Source organism: Balearica regulorum, chromosome 7, assembly GCF_011004875.1.
Source record: "Balearica regulorum gibbericeps isolate bBalReg1 chromosome 7, bBalReg1.pri, whole genome shotgun sequence".
Lineage (NCBI taxonomy): Eukaryota > Metazoa > Chordata > Aves > Gruiformes > Gruidae > Balearica > Balearica regulorum.
The window spans coordinates 27349381-27377035 of NC_046190.1; the positions used below are offsets into that span (position 1 = coordinate 27349381).

General features: G+C 40.5%; 1 protein-coding gene across 12 annotated transcripts in view; it reads left to right on the top strand.

Moving 5' to 3' along the window:
• ZMIZ1 (zinc finger MIZ-type containing 1) overlaps positions 1-27655 on the top strand; it is a 361022-nt gene that overhangs the window by 253752 nt on the left and 79615 nt on the right. For 2 of the 12 annotated variants that reach the window (XM_075758636.1, XM_075758637.1), the window contains exon 1: positions 11026-11167. The exons of 4 other annotated variants lie outside the window; for them this stretch is intronic. The gene's annotated coding sequence lies outside the window, so the exon portion shown is untranslated. Of the gene's footprint in view, positions 1-10979; positions 11168-11482; positions 11744-27655 lie in introns of those variants that run through there. 6 more of the 12 variants (XM_075758642.1, XM_075758638.1, XM_075758633.1 and 3 more) reach the window with 5 other exon arrangements.

The window sequence follows — 27655 nt, forward strand, 5'->3', positions numbered from 1 at the left end:
TCAAAGAAGGTAATGGTGATTCAAAACAAGAGAAAGGCAATTTAGAGAGGACACCCTGTGCATGAGAAAACAGAAAGTTTTGATGAGACCTGCTGCAGGATCTTTGTCTTTCCTTCTTGGAAGTACTTGCCTCCTGAAGGTTTAGTATCTCTAATCCCTCATCGCAAAAACTATCTTTAAGCATAAGGCAGATTCTTTTTTCTGTTGACGCATATTTCTGTAAATACGTCTACTATTCCCTTTCCTAAAGTAAAAAGAAATGTAACTTTTATAACTTTATTTCTCCTACCTTTGGTAAAAGCAATTTGCTTTGAATCTACTAATTTTTCTTTGCAGGCATGAAAGTATATTACATCTTTTTAGCAAAGATTTTGACGTGAGTCGTTTTAAAGACTGCACAACATTTTCCAGGCAGCAGTCCTCCAGGCCAAGATAAGTGGCCTGCAGAGTAACACTAATGCATATTGAGCCTCATTTAAATAACCTGCTGGCACTTTTTAATTTAAAATGTTGATGATAAAGGTGCACTAGTCAGTAAATAGTTTGGAGAGCTGACAGTGACTGTTTCGTCAAAAGTTAAGAGCTGTGGCGATACGGGCCACAATTCCCAAAGCAGACTAATGACCTCAGTTCTTGGGTTCTCAACCGGAAATATGTTAAAGATGCTTAACTTCTAGCTGCAGGAGATTTGGCACTTTTAGAAAAACAGCCCAAATTACACTTTCTCAAGTTGAGGTATCCAAAATTTTCATTTGTCTTCTCCAAATTGTACTTTCTCATTTAAGTCAGTGTCACTACACCTGAACTTTTTCACTTTGGCTTTTGTAATTAAAGGGGAGATGTTTCAGTGTGTATTCTCTAAGTACTTTAAGAATTAAAAGAAATTAAGTGATTAAAAATACAGTTGTCTGGTTAAGCTTCCAAAGAATATGTTCAGCTCTAATGTTGGCTTACCACTGGATTTAAATGAGGGAAAAAAAGAAAAAAAAAACAAAACCACATATACAGCTTTGAAGGCTTCATGAAAAAACAGGTTGCCATCAAACCTCCCATCATAAAGCTTTTGTCTTGAACTGTTCAATTCTCAATGTTCAATCTTTTGGCTGTGGACAATCAGCCTATCAAGATAATGTGTTGTATATAGTGGACAGAAAGACTTATGTGATGCATATGGATTAAAAAGAGGGCAGTTCCTGTCATTCACAGTGGAAGGATTCTTGACTTGATCGGGCTATTTCAAAGTGTCTCTTAGGGACAAGATTCCTTTCTGATGTCTGTACGTTATTGAAGCACTGCTTCTGTGAAACTCTCCATACAGTGTTGCAGGAGAGAAGAAATAGTGTCAAATACTGATGGGTAGTTTCCAGGTTATGGAGCAATGTATATTTTCATAGCTATACTATTGCTGCATATTTTAGCAGAATGTAAATTAAGTATTTAACAGATGGATGAAGTTATTAAAAATCTTGGTGTGAACTGTAGTATTTCTCTGTATTCAGCTATAGCAAACTTGTGTTTTGGGGGTGGGGGTAGAGGTTGAAGGGCCTAATAAGCTTCTCTGCTGTTTCATGACTGCAGAAATTCACTACAATAAAGAACAGAAACTTCTTAGGTCTTTTGCCAAATCCCCAGTGTAGGGGATTGTACACTTATGTAGTGTTCCTTATGTTAGATTTCCTCTGGCTGTCCATGGCATATTTTTAATCACATAAGGGAGTGGGGGTAATTTTTAGTACTCATAAGATTTATTATTTCATTTCAGAGAAAACATTGATAATATGTAACCTTCTAATTTTGTCTCCTGCATTGTCTAGTTATTGGAAACTTTGCAGTAGTTACAGTTGTTGGAAATACACGGTTCTTTTATTTATTGCTGCACTGAGAATTAAGGGCTATTTTAGATTATAGTCAGTTTCCTGGAAAGATGTTGTCCATATTGGTTCTTTAATTTTGCATTTCTATGAAAAGGAGCAGGTTCCATGTGACAATTGGTGATTCTTCTCAATCACATAGAAACTTTTACTGAGAGGAGTTTGTGAAGGGAAGGGAAGTAGTTCAGTGGAGATATGGCAGAATGTAGTAGACCCTGAGACTGCAGCATCAACCCTAGCTCTGGATTCAGAAATGAGGTAGTCAGTAGTTAGGTGCCCAAACCAATTATCTCTGCCAAGAAGAAGGGTTTACAGTCCCTGGTGTAACGGTGTGGTAATAGTCCTGTATGGCTTTTGGGACTGAATTCAATGTCACAGGACAGGACAGCCTTCCTGCATGGGAGCACATCAATGGCTCCTGGCTCTTCCTGGTTCACATCATTGCAAGGTGTAGGCTTGCTCTTAGTCTCAGAGTAGACGAGTTCTATGCTAGAAATCCTCTAGCAAAATAAGACGTATTTATATACATACCAGAAGCCCTCTTTTAGTGACATTATGTAATCCCTTGATTGTAAACTTAATTTCAATGGTCAGCCAATAAGGGCAATATAAGACAGCCTCCTGCCAGTATCAACTGTGTCTGTGCTTGGTAGGAGCTGCCAGTATAACTCTTCTATGGTTGTACTAAGAAGTATTTCTCAGAGCAGAGTAGGTCTAAAAGACTTTCAGTCTCATTTAAAGAAATACATTATACTGCTTTAAACACAAATATGCAGAATTCAGATGATAAAAAGAAAAATCCAAAATGTGAGTGTCGCTTTTTGGTAGGGATGTGCAGGATGTTTATTGATGACCTCAAATGGAGGGATGATTTTGTGTTTTGTGTGGCAATAATATGTTTTGGTAACTTCATGTTCTACTCTTCTCAGCTTCTTTAACCCACAAGCTATGATGCCTTAAAATGAATCACAGTTTAAGAAGGATTAAAAGCTCTTCATGAATCCCTCGATATCTATATATAGATACATAGTTATGTACAGTGCATGCCCTTATATTTTGTTCTGAGCTATTGTGTTTTCATGATTTTATTTGAGAAGACACAACTGTGCTATTTATATAAGGAAGGTGCTGCTTTAAGTAATAGGTGGTGAAGGGTTAAAAATCTGAGGTTCTATTAATGTAGGGAAATGCTGACACAAGTTCTTCAGACCTTTTCCTGACAGAACACCCATCTTTAATTTGCTCGTCTCTTTACCCATATAACATTGTACATCTGTCCTTGAAAACAGCTCTTGCAGCATGAGCATAGCCGGTGGAGTCAATTTAGCAAAGGTTGCTGTCTGTGTCCTAGCAATGCAGGCAGACAGCCTGGAGCTACAACTTATAATCAGCTAAACAGGTATATGAATAATTACTAAAGATAGAAGTCTGTGTTAATTGTGGTTTTTAATCTTGTTCTCATAAACTGTTACAGAATTACCCCACACCCCCCGAGCAACAACATGTCAAAATGAAGATTTTTCTCAGATTCTAAGTAATCTAGTGGATTTTGGAACACTTTTAAGAAGATCTATGCTAATATTTAAGCATACACATACTCTCAGGGAGTCTTTTATGTCTACTCTAAAGCTTTGTTCCACTGCCAACGTGGTGGAAGGAAACATGGCACTGAAAAAGCATGAGACCTGAAGTATTTGGAGTTGACTGAGACCAGAGTTTTGCCAGTTTCTGAAATCAAAAACTGATACTAAGCTGTTGTTTCTCTTAAAATGATTGTCTATCAAAATGTTTCCTTGACAAATCTGAGCAAAACCACCTTTTTTTTCAGACCATTTCCTTTCTTCTGCAATCACTGTATATTTGATTATCAAACCAGGCAAAATGATGAAGATCCCCCTAGTTCTGTCTCGTTGATAATGCAGTAATTCTTCACAGTAAGCGGGAAAAATTAAGGGATGCTCTTAGAGATTGATTGGTGTATGGGGGAAAGAGCGACAGCGACTGCATTTGGTCTTCACCAAGAACATTTTGCCTTATTAGGCTAGTTTGTAAGCTAAACTGTGCTTTATCTCACAGTCCGCTAAAAATAACTCTGTATGGCTTTCTGGCAGATTGATATAAAAAGTGTATCATGATGGTACATGGATTTGTTTAAACACAAAGCTAGAAGCATGAGCTGGCCTCCAAATGATGAATGTCTTTGTATGGAATGGAAGCTTTCCAAGACAGTGATGCATAGCCACCAATTTGTAACTTTTACTTTGTAACTTTGGACTGTTATCTATTTGTTTATTTATATAACCTCTCATATGTTAGATATGGCATCATTAAACATATCTATGCATTTTTGATGGTTTTCTAGACTGCAGTTTTCTTGGAGAAAGTGATGTTCGGAGTTGTTTTCGTAGTTGTTTTTTTAATTAGAAAAAATACACTGCATCTCAACTTTCTCATTTGAATGCTCTCACAGTTCACTCACAGCACAGAAAAAGGGCTCAGTCATTAACTTTCCTATGTATAGAGTGTAAATACTGTGGCTAATGAAGGACATTACATCTTTCCTTATTCCATTTATGTCCCACTCAGGATGTTTGTATCACATATTCCTTCTCACTACTGATGCCTTCCATGTTTTAGTGGATTGGTTTTTAAAAGTAATAATAAAAAAAGGATATAAGCAAATAGCCTAGGTTTCCTCTCAAACCCATTTTTGGATTAGGGGCAGCTCAGTAAAATGGGGCCAACAGGATTATGCAGAGGGGAGGATGACTCAGATTGAGCCACTCTGAGAAAGCCGGAGCAGTCATGCTCACAGTGCCCTTCCAAGGGCTGCAATAAAGAGAAGTGTCAGCTGGAGATGAATGCATGTATAACTTAGAAGGAAAAATTAAAGGAAAATAGTCACTGGGATGCAATATTTTCATGTAGGGTTTATTCTTTTGAGATCATAATGAGAAATAATCCTACAATTTATATTTCAAAAAAATATTGCTAACAGTAAAAATAGCACAAACTGGATTTACAGTGCCAGGAAAAGTCCAGGAGCCCTCACAGGGCTTCTACTTTCCAAGCTTCAGTTTCATTTACTCCTTCACATCCCTTCAGTCCTATGCAGCCTCGCAAGCTGCTGTTCCGACAGTTCTCTGCCTTCTTTCAGTGAGACCTGATTAGGTTACTGTCTTAAGAGCTGCCTCCTTATCCCCTTGAACAGTTAAGCAGGGAGAGAGGAAGCTTAGCTGTTAATTAACCCACAGCTTGCCAGAGGTGGGATGGGGCTTCAGCTAGGATAGCTACACATTCAATAAAAACAAATATTTTGACTGAGAATATAATCTTGAGCTTGACAAAAAGCAGCAGAAAAATATGTTTTTTAAAGTGCATAGTAAAACTTACATAGAGAGGTAGGCTAATCCTCACTGCATTTGAAAGTCTTGCTTCATGTATGACAAAGTTTTTAATCCTTTGCGGAACATACGAATGCTAGAAGATTAGTTTGAAATCTAAAGAAACAGTTGATCAGATATTCTCCCCAAAGTGGTAGCAGGTTAAAAATGTCTAATCTATATAAGGAAAACTGGGCAGTTTGCAAGACGTGGTATAAAAAAAAAATCTATTTAATCAAAAGTTAGTCATGAAAAATATGGATGTTTTAGAAATCCACTTGATCATGCTGAAAAATTTGATTTAGTATGGAAAGGGCTTCAGTTAATTTCTATTTCTGCCTGATTTGCTAGAAGAGATGTAATGAACTCTAGCCCAGGTGCCAAAAGAGGCACTGGAGGTGGAGATGTGCACTGAAGACATTTGTGCCATGCTCCAGTTTACCAAGGAGTTTAAATGGAAGTATCTAAAAATTAAGACATCTCTAAAATTTGGAAAAGCAATAAAGCTCCCATGTCACAAAAAGCACATTTTAAAACATTCATTAGTATTTGTAGCAAAATAGATATAGTAAAAGAAGGGCAGAGAGACATGGGTGGGGTTTGTGCCATCTGTCTTTAGAATTGCCTGATGGACATTAGGTGTGGGAGGGGACAGCTGCAGAAGCTCAGTTGCTGGTGAAATAGTGCTGGAGACAACTCTGAACTGATGCCGTCATTGTACAGTGATTTTCTTTTTTTTTTTGGTTCTGTAAAGCCTCTCTTCTGACTGTCATCCTACATTACAGAGGTGATTTTTTCCTTAGTATACTTCATTCTTTATTTCTTCATGGTTTGGTTACTTTTGCTTCTCAGTTTTCTGTAAAAGCATAGCTGTGAAGAGAACCAAAGATACAAATATGATGAATGTGACTTCACTCTGTAATTTTGGGGGGGTGGGGTTGGGTGTTCCCCATATTTCATTGTAATTTTATAGATTTTTGTTTTCCTGCACATGGTGAAGATATTTAATCGGAAGGAAGGAAGGAAATAGAGATTAGAAAATTGCAACATTGCATCTTATTAGATGGATTTAAGGTAGACTTCCTTTCCCAAAGATCATGGCAATTGACAGAGGTGTTTTTCATTGCACTGCCTACAGGTCTGTCCTGAGTCTCTGCATAGGTTTGAAGGAACAATTTTTCATAATGGGTTAACAAGAACGTGAGCATTTCCATGGTCTTGAAAGTTAAACAGGGTGTAAGTCTCTTTCAGAAGGTTTTGAGGGTTTTGGTCCAATTGTTGTGTGCATCCAAAACAGCATTTGGTGTTTTCAGGTATGTAGTCCAGATCAGAGGGTCTGTCAAAACATTTAGTTACCAAGGGCACTTGCCAGCAGTGGTCACAGGCAGCAGGAGAAAGGGAAATGCTGTGTTGTTACATTTTGTGAGGGTAAGTACTTCAGTCATAGCAATCTCTGCAATGTAGTAATCTTGGACTTAAACCAGACAGGACTAAACCACATAAGAGTCTTTTTTTACTTTGCTTTTTATGCTGGGTTTTCCTCTCCCACCTCTCTCTGGATGGAGTTGGTTTGATCCTGGAAAAGTGGGTTATGCATGAAAGACACTTGATGCAGAGTCAAAGGATTTTTTTTTTTTCCAAGTACATGGTTGGTTTCTGACTGGGATGCAGCCCTGTGATTTATAACAGCTTCAACTGACTCAGCGTACTGTGAAACATTAGGAAAAATCCACAAGGCCACTGATCCATGTATTCTGTGTATTTCAACTATGTAATTGTAAGTCTTCTAAAGAATTTTTTGAATCCTTTGAATCAATAGTAAAGTATATACATATCCAGGGAACTAATTCTTGGGCAAATAACCTGCTCTAGGCAAATGTTGTAAGGAACTACCCTGCTGTGTTCAGCAGTGCAGCAAAATTCTGATGAATAAAGATTGGTCCCCAAGATAAACTTTTAAATCTTTGGTCATAGAAAATTTGCATTGCTAAAGGGTTATATTATGACTCAGTGGGCAATAACTGGTATTTACAGCTACTTGAAGAGAATTTCCTTACCCTCCCTTATGTTTTCTTTCTCTAAACAACTTTTCTGCTCTTTCCTCTGTGTGCCTGTCATAATGAAACTAGTGGAACATGATGATGTTCCCCCTTGTACAGTTAACTGATATTGAAGCATCCAAACTGGGGATTTGATCTCTGCCCCTCTGCAGCCTCTCCTTCTTTTCCTCTTGGTGGTCTGTGCCTTTGTTACAGGTGTTCATGTATTTGGTTCATTTTTTGCAATGTCGGCAAGGAGGGAGAGAAGCAAGAATTGCATTCAAAGGCTACCTCGCTGGACCTAGTTGAAGATAAGCAGCATGCCGTTTACTTTGCGCAGTCAGAGGCACCTGAACATACAAATCTGTCCACGTTATTCTCTTGTTCACCATAAACATTGGTATTCCATAGCCATGCAGATCTGTCACAGCAACATGACTTAAGGATGGACTTCTGACTTTTCAAAAATACGCTCTTTGAGAGAGAAGTGCCTTGGCGTGGAGAGCAAAGAGCAGTGCTAAATGGATGTGCTGGTGGCAATTTGTTTCTGTGCCAAGCGGTGACTGACAGGATTGAGATTTGGGAGAATTCTGATCAGTAATATTGCTTGGCATTGACAGCATACATTAGACAACGCTGCCTCCTGTTTTGAGGTAAATGGGACTTTGAAAATCTTTCAACTCTTTTCCTTAATCAGCTAGAGGTGGCCCAAATAAGTGTCTGCTCTTCCTCCTGTAGGACTGAACGATGCCCTGACCCCCTGTTTCCGCTCCCCTGTGAGGCTGAGTGTCTCGCTGACCCCACGGGAGAGCGGCCGCTCAAGATGCGAGCGGCCAGGCACACCACCAGACAAACGGGATCCCTAGGGCCACAGAGCATGGCCAAAGAGTCTGCTCTCCCACCACTGCGTTTAAAAGGTGCTTCCCCAGTATGGACCTGCTTCTCCCAGTAGTGGATGTCTTCAGGGAGTCTTGTTAATAGTTATCACTGCCTGTGATGTAATTTGACATACTGCTGTCAGTGGGGCTTAAACATAGTAATCTTCAAAAATGATTGGGAATTTGCCCTAGAGAAAAACCTGTTATGATTAATTTCTACAAATGATAAACCACTCCTCCTTCAAAATACTGCATGCTATGAAGTGTGATTTAATCCATTTAACTACAGAGCCTGATGCTTCTGACAACTGTGACTCAAATGTCATCACAGAAAGTGATATTTCAAGTGGCAGGGTGGGATTAGAAACCTGCTGAAGATTTGTCAAAGGAGAAGTACGTACGTAATTTTTAGATAAGTGATTTGTCTACTCTAAACCACTTCCGCTGAAAAGACAGGCAGCTTAAAAGAGAAACTTACACTGTTACACTAGAAAGAGCATTTAATTGCGGGGGGGGGGGGAAGGCAATCCTCTTACTTATGGTGGTAGTTAGAAAATCATAGGATACTGGTGAATATGAGTCTTCTATACAGAAATAATATTTTTTTTCCCCTTCAGAAAATAAGATTTCATTGAAGCTTGTATGAGGAAGGAGCCAGTCTTGATAATCGGGACCTCGCAACTGCCTGATACATTCTTGTCGTTGCTTTGTGTGTTATTTTGAAACATGAAATAACACCATGATAGTTTAGAAACAGTGTGAAAATTTAGTAAATGCAGTAAAACCTGAAACAAGTGCAAAAACATGTATATTCCGTGTGTACCTAGAATTTCTCTAGAATTACAGTCAATTATAAATTTCATTCACATCCACCAACTCAGAGCAGTTATGTTAGTACAGAACTTGGTACTTGTTCAGGATTATCAACATTTCTTATTGCTTTGCCAGTCCTCTAAAACTCATGTTTGCTATTACCTATTCTGCCAGCCTAGCTGTATCATTTACAGCTCCTTAAAGCATCCGTCCATGAAAACAGTTGTATGAGGTTCCGTACTTTTCTTTTGTATGACTGCATCTCAGATTTGATCAACTGCAATGGAAACTATATTTTGTGTAAGAGTTGGTTCCAGTGGCCACGTGGGTCCACCTTGATCTCTGAGGACCTAGCTGAAGGCTTGCCCATGCTGTACGGACTATCTGCTGTGGATACCAGCCCAGCGCTGTGTTTCGTACCACCTGTAGCAGCTGTGCTGTTAAGAAGTCTTCCTGCAGTCAGGCTTTTGTGCAGCTCTGAGATTGCAGAAGTATTATGGAGGGTTTGGTTTGCAGTGCTGCTTAGTCTGGTGGCTGAGGAGAGAAAGCAATAACCCTGACAGGCTGACCTTGAGCTGGTACTTCAGGAGTAGAAGTTAGGTGAAAAGCACACATACCTTTTACTTGTTTGAAGTGGATTCCCTGGGAAAAAAAATGAACATGAAATCTGACAGTGCTTTTTTGTGGAATCATTTTTCAGAGAAGAGCTGCTCTTTGATATCTGTGATAGTTTGCTGCTCTGATCTGTCATGTTGCAGACTCTTTCTGCTACGGTGTTTACGAAGCACTGTTAAGTGACTGTAAGCATGGCAAGGAAAGCCGAGGCCATTGTTTTCGCTGGAAGGAATTTTGCTGGGGAGCCAGTAATTTTTTGTTTAAGTCGTCCTCTGTTGTTGTTTCTATTTTGTTTGGGTTTTCGCTGGAACCTGCAGGCAAGCTGCACTGCAAAAGGGCCGGGTGCGCCTTTAAGAGGTGGAGGTGCCTTTGTGCAGGTTGTGCCGGGGAAGGAAGCGGCTCAGCACCGCAGGAGGCCGGCAGGAAAAGGCTGGTGCTCGCCTGGCCACAACTTAAACTGCCAGTTTTCCCTCGGAGCGGGAGCAAAAAAGAAAATGTCACATTACCTTCCTGTTTGGTTTTGGTTTTTGTTTTTTTGTTTTGTTTTTTTTCTTTGACGCTGTCAACTGAAACGCTGTCCACCAAAGGCTACTTTGTGGCACAGTTTGATCTGTAAAACTTTTTGTTTAAAACTCCTTCGTGGGCCGTTCTGAACTCGGAGTGGCGTGGGAAGGGGTGGTGCTGTTAGGAGCAGTGGGCGTCCGGCAGAGGTGAACGTCTGAACTCTTTACACAAAAAACCCAAACGCAAAACGCAACCCCGGAGCCCAGGCAAGGCTGTGCCGCTGGTGCCAGTGATTCCAGCTGGCAACCCGCAGCCTCCCCGCCTGCGTGCCTCAGTTTCCCCTCGGCAGCGGAGCGGTGATGCCCGTCGCGTCGCCGAGCGGGAGCGCTGCGCTGGCCGCGCCTCTCGTTGGTCTCTGGCGCTGCTCACCTCGGGACCGCGGCCAGAACCGCCGCTTCGGCCACCTCCTCGCCGGGGCCCGCCGGTACCTCCTGCCCCGGCGCGGGGCGGTGGCCGGTCCGGAAGGAAACTCCCGGCCGCGGGGGCCGCCCGCCCGCCCGCCCCGGGCGCTGCTCTGCCGCCGAGGCTGCTCTGGACGCTAATTAGCATGACTAGTTTGATGGATTTAGTCAACAGCATTCAGCAAACAGGGAGGGGGGAAACAAGTGTATAAGATTTCCCAAATCTAAAGACTCTTCGGCCCCGGTGCCCTTAATGGTTTGTTATGCGGACTCGAACAAGTGTTGCTTCCAATTAATTGATCGAGGGGATTTATTTTAGTATTTTGGCTGGATGCCAGAGACAGAGGCTTTGTCCTAGCGTTTTAAGCACCACCCCTCCTTGCAAGTTTGAAATGTGAGCTGCCTGGGTGTTTTTTTTTTTTTTTTTTCCTCCTCTCTCTTTCTCTCTCTCTTCCTTCTGGCAAAGTGGCTGTGGCTGCGTGTGCGTGTGTGCGTGTGCGTGCATGAGTATGAGAGAAGGAGGGAGAGGTGTAATGGGAAAGCAAGAGATGGATCACTAGAGACAGAAAAGAAAACCATCAATATCAGTAACATGCAGCTGAGGTGAGATTTTTCTGAGTGTTTGATTTTCTTAAAACCCTTTCAGAAGATTTAAAGCAGCCTTCTGCCATGCTGTATGCTGAAGACGTACTCCTAAGCAATGTCATAGGGATGCTTACATGTATATTGCCGTTTTAGGTCTGTTCGCGTACGTGTGAAGTTTTAAAGCTTAACCTGATTCTCTTTATTGTCTCTAGAGGGTTGTAGCTTGAGCACAAATAGCCTGTTGGCAAGTACGGCATGAGCCCATTAGCAAGACTCCATCTGTGATTGGTTTTGCCTGGAAACCGGGAGACAAGCAATGAATAATTGATGTGTGTTGTGCAGTAGCTGGACAGGCAAAGAGGAGAGAGAGAGGGAGAAACAGAGCAGGGTGCCCTCAGAGGGGGGAGAGCGAACAAGCTTGAAAATAGCTACTGGCTGCCTTGTGCTGAGATGAAGGCAACCCCGGCTGTCTTTGTTCTGCACTGGCTGGTTTCTGCCTAGAAGTGTTTGCAGACATATGTGGCCTTTTTCTGCAGCAGAAGAGGCAGGCGAGCAGAGGAGCGCTAGGTTTTTTGAATGAAATATAACTTGTGGGTAAGTTGGTTTCTCGGGGGTGGGGGCGTACGTGTGTAAGTGGGGACGTGTGTGTGCGCGCGTTCGCCTCAGCCTGCCTGGGGGAGAGAGAGAGAGTGAGTGTGTGTGTGCGCGCGTGAGTGTGTGTGTGCGCGCGAGCGGGGTGTGTGTGCCAGCGCGAGGGTGCATTGTGGGTAAGGCAGTGCTGCATGTTGTCAGAGGGGATGGCAGGCAGGCTGCACCGGGGAGCTGGGGCGGCTTTGCATACAGCCACCCTTCCTGCTGCTCGCCCCTCACGAGATTTGGGGATGCGAGAAGGAAATTCACGGCTTGCTGATTTAGCTGGGCGTTACCATATTTTTATTTTAGGGGGTGAACCGTTTAAATGTGACAAGAATCTTGCTTATTGTATCTGCAGTCATAAACCCGAAAGGCAGCAGCAATTATCGGTGGCGTTTTCTCCAACTTTAGCTTGTCTGGCACTGTCAAAACGTGACGTGCTGTTCTGCGAACAGCAATGACAGTACTGCTGCCACCATTTAATTCTGCTCTCTTTATAAAGACCTTGCCATACAGAACTCGCATCTGTGGCGAGTGGTTTCAAAGAAGATCCCAAAGAATTATTAGTATCGATGGCAGCCTCAGGTGTCCGAGTTGACAAGTTTTTTTGCCCCTTGCGTTGAGTAGTAACAGATGTCTTGTTTATCTCTTTGCCTGTGTAAGAACTAAAAAGATTGATTATTTTGCGTATGATTCATGGAGTTTTCAGAAAGTTTCAAACTAGTGATGCCAGACTGGAATTTGGGATATTGGTTTATTTTTTTGTTTAGTTACTTGGATTAAAGCAAACAATAACTTAAAACTGTATAAAATGGTATATATTAATGTACAGCAAAAATGAAATGCAAGGAGTCTATACAGCTTCAGTGTTTGCAACTCAGCCATTGACAGCCCGGTTTGTATGGGGAGGAGACTTGCTATTGTAGATAGCAGCTCTCCCATCAGTACAATCGCTGCGTAAGGCGAAACAGGCGTTGCCTAAAGTAGTGTCAGTGATCCTGTGTCTGCTGAAGTCACTGTCAAAACAAGTATTGACTTCAGTCATGCACACTACTTTCGCTGGGTTCAGGTGAGCCCATGATAAGATCTGGCTGAAAATCCCTTACTATGTATCAACTTTTGATGAAATAAATGCGCTCTATAGACAGATCTCATGGAGTGAACTGGCCAGTTTGAACCCCCATTTATGACAACAACTTGTCTTGGCTCATAAGACCATGGAAGATTGTTTGTTGTGCAAATCTGTAGATTTTGGACAGAAAAGTTACTGTGGAGACAGTTTCTTTCAAGAAGTCAGATCTCAGGTTAAGCTAACCAGGTATTAGGCTGGGATGACTTAAGAGAAACAATTAGCATGGCTGAAACACTGCCTGGGAATGGAAGGACATAAAATGGAGATCCAACTACAATTGCTCTAAGTTACTGTCGTGGTTTAACCTGGCAGGCAGCTAAAACAACCACACAGCCGTTCGCTTGCTCACCTTCTCCCCCGGCCCCCCCAGTGGGGTAGGGGAGAGAATTGGGGGAGAAAAAAGGTAAAAAGGTGAAACTCATGGGTTGAGATAAAGACAGTTTAATAGGATAAAAAAAGGAAGAGAATAATAATGATGATGATAGAACATAGAAAACAAGTGATGCACAGCACAATTGCTCGCCACCCACAGACCACCGATGCCCAGCTAGTTTCCAAGCCGCAGTCTAAACCCCCGGCCAGCTTCCCTCTAGTCGTATACTGAGCATGACGCCGTATGGTATGGAATCATAGAATCATTAAGGTTGGAAATATCCTTTTGGGCAGTTTGGGTCAGCTGTCCTGGCTGTGTCCCCTCCCAGCTTCTTGTGTACCCCCAGCCTCGTCACTGTCAGGGCAGTGTGAGAAGCTGAAAAGTCCTTTAGTATAAACATTGCCTAGCAACAACCAAAACATCAGTGTGTTGTCAACATTATTCTCATCCTAAATCCAAAACACAGCACTATACCCCCTACTAGGAAGAAAATTAACTCTATGCCAGCCAAAACCAGGACAGTTATCCAATATTTCCTTTAATTTTTCCTCGTTAGAGTTTTATTACAGTTATATTGGAAAGGAAAGTAATTATCAGCAGCTAATCATGCATAAAAGTAGAAGCACCTCTTAATCGAGCAAAAGCATGTTTCTTCTGTGCTGTCACTGGTCTGCTTAGCCAGGATTTTGTTCTTTTTGCGTAGCAGTTAAATCAAGATGGCAGTTAAAGTGCAGTAGAACTTGAGAACAAAAGTTTGGTTTTATGTAAATTTACTTCAGAAAAACTCAGTCAGTAATGCTTCAGTTTGAGTTTAAGCCAACAGAGGAGTGTTACCAAAGGCTCAGTTTTCAATTTGTGGTTAAAATTTTGATTTAAAAATATACTTAATTAATTTTATTCCCATCCACTCCACTCTTACCCCTTTCTGGAAGAGCGAGCCATCAGAAAATCTCTGCAGAAATATGTCTGCAAATGCAGTGACATTTCACTAGTAAAGAAGTCATCTGAATGCGCAAGGTACAGCTTCATGGTAGCAATTGAAAATAGTGATCACAGGAGAGGTTTGGAATTTAGTCTTAAGCCTTTAATCTTGTGTAGATTGTAGCAGAATGGGTGCAAATGTCAGATCTGTGCATGTCAATGTTTCAGTGGTCCTGGCAGAAATGTTGCTCTGTTCATACTTCAGTGAAGCACACGCACTCTTACTGGTATTCCTTGTGCCAAAAGTAGTATTTAGCCCTGGAACCCTAATGCTGGATGCTCCAGGAACACCCAAGAAAGCTTGTCCCCATGTAGGGCACAGGGGACAGCTGTTGGTTACAAAGCAAAAAAGAAGAGTGTGCAAACTGACAATGTGAAAATATTATAGAGGATACTTCAGGCTCAATTAATAAACAATTTGTTGTTGTTGTAACAGGTATTGTATTAATTGCAGTGAGATAATTTAGAGAGAATGGTCTGGTGAAACAGGCCTTCTTTTGCTATAAAGGTTAATACAGCAATTAGATTAAGAGACTCTCTGTATCCAACCCCCCAAAAACCCCCAATTACAAGATGTGTAACTAAGACAACAGAATAGTGTTCCTCTATGTCACGAGGTAAGCTGAGGACATAGAAGTTGCCATGTTATCCTCAGCTGACACTGGGGCTGTGACAACACAAGGCTGCTTTCTCATGACCAGGACACCAGGAAAAGGGATATTACTGATCAACAGCAACGACAAATCTACTAGAGTGCAGCCAGCAGGAAACTGTCACTCTATGGGATTTTACAATTGTAATTTCTTTTTTCTTACACAACAAAAGACAAGACAGAACATTATATTAAACATCAAAAGAGCTAACCAGGGAAGGAGCTAACCAGGGGAAAACAGACCAACCAAAAACCTTACCATGTGGAACATTGCTAAAATGATGTTCCAGAGATCTCAGTGGAGATGCTCTCTGGTTTTGTTCGTCTCAGTTTAAGAACAGAGACTGCCACAGGAAATACCTTCCTCTGAGACTGTTCATGCAAGTGGAACTTCTGTTTTGTCTTGGGTGGAACAAGCAGAAGAAGCTGCTTTTAACGGACTGCCATGGAACTGCTTGTAAGCAGCTGGACAGCAAGTCTTTTGCTTAAGGAAAAAAGAAAGGCGAGGAAAAGTGGCTTCCTCCCAGCACTGCTCATTTATTACTGCATTGTAGTTCAGAACTATCCAAACTAGAGCTGGGTGATCTAATCTGAGTATCAGAAGCCTAGCTGGGCTGTGCAGATAGCTACGCAGGCTGACTGGATGGTTTATGACCTCCAGTACCTTGCAGGGTACAGTGTGTGGTGCAGCATAGACATATCCTGGGAGTTTTAAAAATATTGCCATAACAAGGACCCCAGTGCCTGTCCTCTAAATTTCCTGGAGTTTACTGTGGTGGTTTTCCTTGTACTGCCTTTCCAGAAGAAACCAGAAAGTTCTGTGAAAAAACAGACGTGGCATCTGTTTCACTGTAGTGTGGAGTTCCTGATTGTTTGTTTGGAGTGACCAAAACAAACAAGTCCTTATAAAAATAGCTGAAAGTTAACACACTGGGGGAAAAAATATATTGTGTTAATATCTCTTGACTCTTCTACTGGCGGGATAGGGACAAAAATTCCATCAGGTATACCTGCTTCTAAAATGCTTTAGTAAAAGGATGTTTAGGTGTATAAAACAGTTTTTCAAGAAGTAACTAAAAATCAACTTCTTCAATATCAGAACAATTTGGAGTTACTGAACAAAACTGAATATAAAAGGATGAGCTCGCCTTCACATGAAATGGATGTTTCGGTAATTATCAGAGGTACACCAATGCACAATAAAGCAAAGCAGTAATAGCTTTTAAGGCATGGGGAAGAGTGTGTATCCATTCATCATCAATGAGAAAGCAGCCAGCCAGTCTGGCACATACGTAGGCTCTTTCACTGAGGATTCAGTAAGGAGACAAGAGAAGCCCAGAAAGAACACAGGTTATTTTTCCTTTTTTTAATTGGAAGTTCCCTGAAGAATTTTCTCCTTAAAATCAAGGCAAGGTATAGTTATAAAATGGGTGACACTGGGACAGTAATTACTTCAGCAGTGTGGAAAGCTGCCACTCAGCCTACCTATAACAAATACTTAGTTCTCCAGTTCTTGACCCAGATCATTCTCAAATGTCTTGCGTTCTCTGCAGTGTGTTACTAATCCTGATTTTTAGCTTGTTGGGGCTCATTCTGTTGACAGTAATCCAGTGCGACCAATGGCAATTTTAGCTATTCCAGAAAAAAAAAAAAAAATTGTTCTCAGTTGTCTTTATTAGTACCAACAAAATGTTCAGACACTCAGCTAAGCTCCTAATTCTTGTTGTTCAATATAACTGAAGTGCAGCTTTCACCAGTTTGAATAACCTTTAACATTTGTTTATTAACTTCTAATCCTCTCAGTGTTCTTGTTAGTAGTCTGTGTTCTTTGTACCTCCTCAGTGCCCCTTACATCTCTTAAATCCCTTAAATTTCTGGAGGTAGGCAAGCTGGACTCTGTGTTGACATCCTGGAAGCAGACAAAAAAATCCGCAATTGTTGGTAAATATGAGCTTGTTAGAATGCTATTTGAATATAACGTTATAGTACCTGGATGGGTTCTTTCTTTCACCTGCTTATCATTAAAACTATTTGTACTGGATTTTCAAAATAATTCTGACCTAACTTGGTTACAAATGAAATGAGTAGAGGTTCGGCAGAAGCAGAACTAGGGCAACCTGGGATGCTCATAAAAAACATTCCTTTACTTATTCTTGGGTATCTTTTCTTACTCAAGCCCAAGAAAGTAACAGAGCTAATGGGAGATTGTCATAAGTCTCTCTTCAGTACTCAATTAGCTCTGCTAACCAGTTGTACTGACTTCTTGTTTGTTTTAGTGGCTTAATATCTTTAACATTTTATTAACAACCTTATTTCTGCTAAGTAGTAGGAAAAGACAAAAATATTGTGGGGTTTTTTGCCACTTATTGCCACTTACTTATCTATGTTCTAGCCAGATTTCAAAGAAGGGTGTTAACAGTACTTTTACTGTCTTATCTACTGACACTATCCAACTGTTTAAGAAAGTTGAGTTTTTGAAGCATTGCCCTAACACCACGGCTTTCAGAGGAGTCTGTCATGATTTACTTATTCATACAGATTGCAGTGGCTTATGTAGTCTTGATCCTGCTTGATCTGCCAGCAGTATTTGCTTCTATTGATCACAGGCTGTTACTTGACTGCCTTGAGCAGCTTGTAGGTCTCCCTGGTTCTGTTAACGGGGTCTACCATGGATATTTCTCAACGTTCTTGGTTTGTTGCTGTCAATAGCTTTAACTCCAACCTTCCCACTCAGACAGATGTGCCACAGCGTTGTGTCACACCCTTTGTGCTTTTTGGTAAGTTTGGTAATACCTTAGTATGAATAACTTGGTATCAATAACTTTGGCGCTGTCACTGGGGTTCTGTCCAGATTTGGCCGTTAGCTCTGATTTATAATGCATGTTTGGCAGTGTGCCTGGCTGTCATGTTTGGTTGTAAGTGTAGTGCATAAAAACTCTTCCCACCCTAGGTGTAATAAAATGGCATATTTCTGGAAGTAAGCACCAGTCCTTCATGTTCCTGTGTACCTTTTCATCCATATGCCTTCCTACTGCTTTTCTACCAGTAGGGCAATTGAGAGGTTAGTCTGGAAGAAACTTGTAAACCATGTCGTCATCTTGCACATAGGCAAGCACTGTTAAATTGTCCTGTTCCAGTCAGCTTTCCAAATGGCTATATATGTTTTCTAACTATTCCTCGAGGTGGAAATACTGTAATTTCTTAATTGGCTGATTCACCTGGAAGGTCCTTAAAGTGACTATCTAAAGTAATTTGTGGCTGTCAAGAAATATGCTTCATTAGGCAAAAGTTGCATTAGAATCAGGTTAAAAACAGAAACGTTTCTGTAAGCTTTTATATGGTCTTCGTCCATTAGAAACCAGAGATTTTAATCTTTTTATTAAATGACTTTATGGCTTACAAATATACCTTTAAGCTCTTTGAAAAATAGAAGCATAGATGGTCCTTATGTATTTGTGTTTCTGGTTTTAATATGAGGGTGACCTTCTTTTGAACATGCATTTAAGTTTCTGTTGTTACTTGTGGCTCATTGTATCATTTTCATAGAGAAAGGGCCCAGCAGATGGTGCCTGAGCAGAAAGACAAGATAGCCAGTGGCTGGCTTTTTGAAGAAGTATTTGAGGTGGAGAATTATGGAGACCAAGTGATTTTACTTGTAAGGAACACATTTAATATGTGATGACCCACTGTTTTCACCCTTCCATACAGACACTTTTAGATTTAGTGAGACTAGGATGTTGGCCTTCTGGCTTGCCTGATATTCAGCAAGCTGCTACTTTATCTCTCCATCTACAGAAAATAGCGAGGGGATGTATTCTCTCATTGCGAGATTTTTGTACTTGGAAAGTCAGTTGATTGTTAGTAAATAACACCCCATAATATTGGATTATGTATTTTGCAATAAGCAGAACAGAAGATGCAGTGTATAATTTCTGCTAAGTAAAGAGTAGATTACAAGAGGTCAGAAAAAGGAAGTTTTAAAGTCCCATCTTAAGCGTTAACTTGAAATGGCTCACTTGAAGCATTCACGAATCACGTTGCAAAGGCAAAAATGTCCTCCTTGTTAAATGACTGTAATCTAAAATGTTAGAGGGCTAAATGATTTATTGATGTCTATTTTGGAGGCATTTACCTGCACCTGTAGCCAGCCCATTCAATTTATTTTGGCTCACTGACAAATTAGCAAGCTATTTGTATGTCAGATTTGGTCAGTAGTCAACTCCCTCCCCCTTACATATTGAACAGCTTTTAATTTAATTGTTTGTGGTGTTGGCAATTTATTATCCAGATAGATGTCACTCAGAGGAGGTCTTTTTAAAAAAGAAAAAAAACACTGAAGATTCATTTGTGAATATCCTTGTAGTGCCTTGTAGAAGAGAGTATGCAAAGCAGCTTTCAAGCCTTTTCCGCAGACACCAGCAATGATCTGTGTGATACCTTCTTTTCTGTTAACTAGTTTGGAATGTGAAATGTTAGGGTTTATACTTAATGACTGGAATAAGGTTAACTCTGTGATTACAGCCATTGTCATTGTGTCTAGAAATCTTTAAGGAATGAGCAATCAAAATTACATGTCGGAGTCGCAACTGCATAAATGTGTTGCATAAATACTCTCAGGCAGATTTGAAGTGCGCGTTGCCACCTGCGGTGATTACACCGCTGATCTCGAATAAGTTTTGTGGGGGACTTAAGGCAAAATTATTGTGTCTTGCTAAATCGTTTTACCTGTTGGCTCAGTTAACTGATGATCCTGATCACTGTGAGAATCCGAGTGCTACTTTTCAAAGTCAGAGTGCTGTAGTGTTACACAGAGGCAATTGCAGGTTGCCTGACCTTAGCTGCCAGGAATCTCCTGCCTTGCTGCGGCACGGCTGCTGCTGCTGGCTGCACAGCAGCTGCTGGTGTTTCCCAGCTGAAGCGGACTAGTGAAATCAATAGATATTTGGTATGGGTTTGTTTTCTTCAACTTAATTTGATCTTGCACTTCATGAATTTTAAGGAACATATGAAATTTGGGCTTTGATATAGCAAAGAGGATCTTCATGTCATGTGAGTGTGCCTGATGCTGGCCACCCTGGCCACCTGATTCTGCTGGGCTCCCTGGGGCCGCAGTTGGTGGAAAGACCCAACTTTTTTTTTTTCCCCTTTTTCCCCCTCTCAAGCAGCACCATGGTTGCTAGTTAACATTGTTGGCACTGTGCAGCTTGAAATGTTTTATGGTCTTACATCTACTTAACCTTTAATGTTTTCTGTCAACATCTATCATGACCTGGTGGCCTATGGTTAGTAAAACATGCCCTTGCAGTCTGCCAGATACTGTAATGGAATTAGGCCTTTAAAATTATCAGACCTGTCAAAGGGGCTTATAATCCTGTGAGAGCTTTAAGTGGTTTCTTACCTCCACTTGAACACACGTTTGACCTGGTTGAAGTGTTTTTTCTTGCTTGTTTTGTTTTTACTTCCTAGTAATACTTTTAAAATTGGGGAGAAAAAAAAAGGTTTCTCTGACATCTTTGGGGAGTCTCTTCAGTTCTGCCCCAGATCTCTTTTTTTTTTTTTTTTTTTTTTGGCTTCTTTCATCTCTCTCACAGTTGTAGATTAAGCTCTGTGGATATTTCAGTGGGACTGTGTTCCCTTAAGTAAGGGAAAAAGGACACTTTGTTATGTGCGTTAGTGTGCACCGAGGGCTGGCATAAGTCAGGAGGGAACATCAGGCTTGCTTGAGGGTTGGACTCAGTGAAGTGCTCACAGAAGGTGCTGATCCGACACCTGGAAACCAGTGTCCTCTGTCGAGCGAGTGCAGACAGGACAGTAACACTGCACAGTTCCTCCTGTGCTATTTACCACCTCTGTGCATTATCCTGAGCAGAGGCTAGCACTAGAGGTGAGAGATGGTTTACCTTTGGCTGGTTAGTTTTCAGTTACCTGTGGAAATGCTGAAAGTAGTTTTGTAGCACCTTGGTGGTCTCCCTGTGATTATAACACAGTGTCTGGTGGTCATTAACACTGTGAAAGACTCTGTAATGTTTCTGAACTGAGAGATGCTACATGTGTCATATCCAACAGAAGTTGAAATGTGTGGTAGAGGAGTGACCTGACCATGTCGCACGCAGCCTGTAGCTGAGTTTGGCAAGTCACCTTATCAGAGCCTGTTTCCTGAGTCCCACTTCAGAGCAGTTTCCTGTCTTTGTGAGATTGTTGCATCTGAGCTGTTTGCTTCAAGTTATTGCAAGTTGTTAATACTGCTTTTTTTTAGAGTGATCTGACTTTGGCTTCTGAAGTAGTGCCATGCTGACTCAGTTTCTTACCACCAGCAGGGTGATGCAAGATGAGGAAAGAGAATAAAGCTAATAAAATGCTGCTGTTTGAAAATACGTCTTGTTTGAGACCTTATACATAAGTTAAAGGAAAGTTTGTGATGTCTGAGGTGAAATTAATCAGGATAGATGCTGGAACAAGCTGGCCTCTGAGCAAGAAGGACAAATAGACAAATACCCATCATCCAGGAAAAGTAACTCTTTCATTTTTTGGAGCAATTGCACTCAATACTAAATCCTGAGGTGGAATGCTCCAAAATCCTGATTCTCTTACGGTTACGGGTGTACTTCTCTTTGGCGTACAAATCTCAAGAATCTCCTAGGGCCTCCACTGCACTAAGCAAGAAGAGATGGAGATGTAGGAATGAAATCAGTCATCAGGCAGCTCTGGAGAGTGTCATGAGATAGGCTGTCCGTTCTGATCCAAGAGTCTGAGTATATTGATGGCTAATATTTTTACTTCACGACAGTCTAGTGAATGATCTCATCAGCTGTTGCTAGCAGATGCAAAAATGATGAGCTTGTGGTAGTAAGCCAGACATGACACGGTTTTCTGTGCTTGTCTTGGGATACGAGTGACAGACATGTCATTGACAGTTTTCTTTTTGAAAAAAATTGTCCGCAGCATTTTGGAAGGGTTCAGAGTAGATGAGAATTAATTGTTTAGTGGAGGGAGAGGAGAGGACAGGACAGGACCCTTCCGAGGCAGCAGCTGCCCATTGGTGAAAATTTGGGATTCTTTCTGGCTCCCAGGAAATGGTTGTTTTAAAGGTTGTATAGCTGTCTTAAGAGGAAGTACCTTAATTGTTGCTGTTTGTATTATCATGTCTTTGATGTGAAAACAGCTTGGAAAAAACAATCAATGAATGTCTCCTTTCAGTACTCACTGTTGTTTACTTAGCTGGATCACAAAGACTTTTTAATGGGTTTTTATTAAACAGCAAGGAAAAAGCAGTTCATGCAGTCAGGCAAGCAGCTTTCCTCAGTGGCCAGATTCATCAGTCCTGATTCTCTGCTGTGTTCTTCTTAGTGTTAAGACAAGGAAAGCTGATGCAGATCACTGGAAAATGGGACCTCTGTCAATGTTTAGGTTATTTAATACTCAGTGTTGATTCCCACTTGTGATGGTTTCTGTTACCAGTATGTTTACTTTAAGCTTCCTGCTTCTCAATTATAATTATCTCTTCTGTAGCCAGAGTACGTGTGCTGCCTAGCCCACACGAACACTTGGAGTTTGCCTAAGTCATCCAAAATACTGTGTGACAGATACTTTACTTGAAATATGCATTTGGTTTTCCAGCCATTTAATCAGTTTAAGGATGTACAAATTGCAAAAGCTGTCAGGGTGACCCAAAAGCAGGTTGAACGAGGCAGAGTCTGATCATAAAATAATACTGTATGCAAGTTAAACATTTCTTGTTATAGTGGAGTCCTAAGTAGTAGCTTGAGTATTTCCTCTGCAGCTCAATTCTGCCTACTTTCAACTCTGTGTTTAATATATAATGGTACTTTCCCCTAACATTGCCTCACTTTTTGCTTCTGTGCCTGCATTTGTGCAGTACCCTGTCAAAATGTCTGTCTGACTGCGATACAAAAGTTAATGTCTTAGTGTGAAAGTAATATTTATTATTCATTGTCTTTACACTGAAATGTCTCTGTATTTGTTGATCTTCACAAAGCGTGTCAAACAGCTGATAATTTTTCAAAAACCTCACTTCAAATAGCGCTTGTTACCTTAAGCTGAAGGCTGATTGTGGCTCTCAGTTTTCTGTCAGTGGAATCACCATAAGCCGCCCTTCTAATTTATGCCATTTCAAGCTGTTGTACAGTTTCACTTGTATTTGGCAAATTTTTCAAAGTCTTTTTGAGAGGACTTTAGATTGTTAACAGACTAAGGCATTTTTAAAAATTTTTACCAGTTGTCACCATCTAAAACTGGAGTCTACAGTTGAGTTTTCCCATATGTATTTTCATTGTTTGCCTAATCTGTTTTGAGATCAGTTTTGCATGAATCAAGGACCCTAGGGGGGGAAAAAAAATCTTAAGTGGCTCTCTCCAGAAGCTTCTACTGCAGATTTCAGCGATGATTAAGATATTTCTGGCCTGTCCTTAACTCCCCTTTTTCTTCCTAATTACACTAGAGATTGAAGATTGTTACATACTGAATGAGTAGTAATATCTACATAGACCAGTATTGACTCAAGTGGCAAAATAATCCATACCCAGATTTCCTCCAGTGATGATGATTTCTCTTTGGAAGATAGCTCTTACCTGTGTAGGAAACACAATAGACGCATGTCCTGGTTTGACAGTACTGTAAGTAAGCAGGGGAAAGAGAAAAAAGAACGAGGGGAAGAAAAGGTCAGCAAGCCAACAATTCTTTGGTAATTATGGAATTACTACCATTTTAAATTTAACTTAAACTTCAGCTTCTGTAAACTAGCCATCAGAGTGGTAACTTCTGCATACCTTGTACAAGCCCTTTACATTTTTCCGCAGAGCTGCATATGCTTCCTTTTTCATAACCTGAGCTCTGAAAATTTACCTGCTCTCCACTGAACTTCAGTTTTACATGATACAAAAGGCATGCACCTTTTGGGAGATTTCAGTGATTTCTATGAAACCTGGAAGAAAGGCGTTAAGCTGAAAAGATAAGGAGTTTTGTGGCACTCCACATGAGATCACCTGAATTGAGATCTACACACAAAACTTGTATAAGCATGGAAATGTCATTAAGGACTGGACTTATTTACAACTCTCAATACAGGCAAAAGTGCTAGGGTAGGTATACCTCTACAACAAAAATGGCCTTTTGCTGATGCAGCTTGTTTCACTCAAGGAATTAGTATAAGCTATAAACCAGCAAGATCACTTTTCTTTGCTGATACAAACTGTATTTGCAATGGGCACATATATCAAACTTTTTGAGGGTGGTTGTGCTGGCAGAATATGTATTGAAATGGTCACAAGAAATGGAAGAGGCAAGAAACATGCTCCTAGAAGTAGCTACAGCTCTTACTGCTTATAAGAACTTTCCAACCTTTTCACTCAGTGCTGTTTTCTGGATAACTCTCTGCTGCTATCTCGTACTGTGTATTTGGACTCAGATTGTGCCTTTAGTTAGTCAGTGTAGTTAGTATGAAAACATATTGGTAGCTTATGAGGTTACTTGAGATGCGTGTTCTAGCAAATTTGTTTCCAAAGACTGTCTGCTGGACGTTCTTCAATATCTTCCTCTGAAACCATCCTCTTGCCCATAGCATCATTTTGCTTTGTGTCATGGATCATCCATGAATAGCAGTGAACGTTACAGATTTTGTAGGGGAAAAAAAGGCTGGCTTTTAAAGGTTGGTAAGCAATTGAGGTACACCAAAATGTTATACACTCATTCGTGGGAGTCTTCTTGGGATTATGGAAGTGCATAAATAAAGCTTTACTCCTTGAGAGGCGTTTTTAGGATCAGCCTGATGCAGACCTGTATGTAATTCGGAGGTTTCAGTCCAGAAAGGCTTGATCCCACTCTAAGTTTCATTTTGAGTTGCAGGTTCAAAGAACTATAAAAGAAATTATGAACTCAATTTAAATGGTCTTGACTTTATTAGCAGCAACATCTTCCATATTCTTCACTGAATTTGCAGTTGCCTAAAACTGTTGACCAAAATGCATCCCAACCCCTCTTGGTCTGTGTCAGCAACCTCAGCTGTGTTTCCTTTGATAATTTCCTGAAGAAGCAGTTTAGCCTGGTTTCAGTATTTTTTAAAAAAAAAAAAAAAAAAAAAATCAATTCTAGCTCTGAGTGAAAACTGTTTTTCATATATTCCCAAGGCTGCTTGGGGGGTTTTTGTTTGGGTTTTTGTTTTGTTTTGGGGTGTTTTTTTTTTCTCTTTCATGCAGTGACCTACCCTTTGAAAAGAAATTGGGACTTGCCGGAGCAAGGCATATTTGCAACTTGAGCAACTCCTGTCTAAACCACATCTGTGAGCTTTTTGTAAATGAATTAAAATGCAGTTTTGCCTTTTACACCAAAATTGATGTGGTCCATTTTTTCCAGCCAAATGGTCTTCAACTGTATTTGGAAGATCTGTTCAAAGATAAGTATTGCTGCTGGTCGTCTTTTCCCAATGTTGGTTTGCTTCTGTAGAAATGTGATTGTTTATTTTTTTTACTTACCTTTTAGGTTTTGACAAATAAACCAGTATTTGGATCATATGACAGTAACATGGGACAACCTCTCTCCATAGTCTGGCAATTTAAGTGTAATAATTCTAGCATTTGATAATTGCTTGTCTGGAATATCATATTTAGCCTCTTTAAATGTCTTGTTAATCCAGCAGTAATGGACTGTTGATGTTAGTTAAGTGAATCCAAGCCATAAAATGATAATCCAGTGATTGACTAACCCATTACCCAAGGTGGGACTAGAGTTCCTCTTGTGTGGAGCTAGTGTACAGAGCAGTGTGCTTTCCCTACCTGGGGAAGCCTGTGCTGAACTCAGAAATGCAACATTCGTCAGTTCTGACCTATTCCTGTGCACTGTGCATGTGCAGGCAGAGCGCCACAATGCCAGGTACTGTAGTTATTCTGCTGTAGGTAGTTTTTCCATTCGAAAATGAATTGTGTTTACATCTGCATGCTCGTTACTTGAAATAACAATTTTGAGTAAAAACAAATCATTACCTTGTTTTGATTTTAATAACTACAGAATTCAGCTGTTTCATAAACTGAATTCTTTCATTTCTGTTAATGACTATTAAAAGTTTCTATTTTCATTGGAACAGAAGAAGTGGGAGAATGTAAGTTCAGGCAAAACCTTCTGGCTGCAGCCCTACAAAAAGCTGAGGTTAGGTGAAACTCAGGACTGGGACCTGCTGTGTGTAACTAGCATAGCAGTCCTGATCCCTACACACAGCTTCACTGAAATGACTCTCTCTGAGAAGATAATGTCTTTTCTTTCTGCAGAAAGATTGAGTCTGTCAGCAGGAAAGAAACTGTGTGGTCTCTTTGGGCTGCATAACTAAAGGTGCTGTTAGTAATCAAATTCTAGAGTAAAGATAGCTGAATAAACAGTTATAACACACAAACCATAAGCAGGATAGCTGAAGTCCATGAACATAGGAGTAACAACATGCTAATACACAAACCCTGGTTGGCAACACACCTGAATATGATCTCAGGCTGAGAAAGACCTCCGTAAGTTAAAGAAGATAGTAGGTACAAGTGAGGGGAAGATCAAGTGTCTAATAACGATATTGAAGTTCAGATGTGCTTTTTGCTTTACAGGCTTATACCTGGCAAGAGTGTTTATGACTTTGAAAAGTTTAGCTAACAAAACCTTTGAAGAATTGAAGTATGAAGTGATACCAAAATTTTGTCTTGAGTTTGAGAACAGGTTTTCAAGATTTCTCTCTTGCTCGGGATGGGCTGTCCAATGTTACAGAAGGTCTGTGTGCGTAGGCAGATGGGCAAATGTATTTGCCTGACTGTCCTGCATGACAGCTGTACCCAATAGTCTGCATTTGCTATCTCAGTATCTCTAGTGTGATATGTTCTTTTTCTTTAAACAAACAGGTACATAATAGTCAGGACAGATGTGAATAGCAAAATGGCATACGCAGAGGAATAATTTGGAACAAGACTCAAATGATTAATCTTGACACCAGTAGTCTTAACCAATTTATGATAGAACTGAATTAGTACGTGCTGTACAGTTCCTTTCACTGTCCCTGTCAGTGGAAGGGTATCTTCAATCAACTTGTAATTTTAGTTTCTATCTGTTGTGTTATGACTCATTAGTGTTTGTAATTCCATCCTTTTTGAGCTTAGTGGCTTGTATATTGCTTACTAATATGCTTCAGGAATGTTGCAGATTAGTTTTGTGGACCGTCTAGTCAGTCTCCACAGTGGAGAAGCTCATGCAACTGTTTTTGTTTTGTTTAATTTAATTTCATCAATACAGACTCTTTGAGGTAAATACTTTTTTGAAATGCCTTAGAAAACAATGGTATTAAAAGCATCAAATATAAACATGAAGGAATTAGCATTAAATTACAGTGGAACGGCAGCTGGAAATGTAATTGTGAAGACAGCTACTTTATAGCAAGAAATCCAAAAGCAGTTACACAGATTTTATTCAAAAAGATATCACAAGTCTGTCAGGAGGTTGGAAGGGGTAGGACATTCCTCTTCAGATATGCAGTGGAGAGGTGTAGTTGCCCTCCTCAGGGAGGAGTTCTTTGATTTCTATTTTATCCTGAGTTCTGAAGTCTAGAGGGTTATTTTTTTGTTTAGAGAACAGCATCTTTGAAAACTATGTCTACTAGTGTGAATCTGATCTTTTTCTTCCTTTTTCTTGTCTGCTAGTTTTATGAACTAATACAGCTCTAAAACATGAATGGGATTCTCGATATTTGCTACTTGC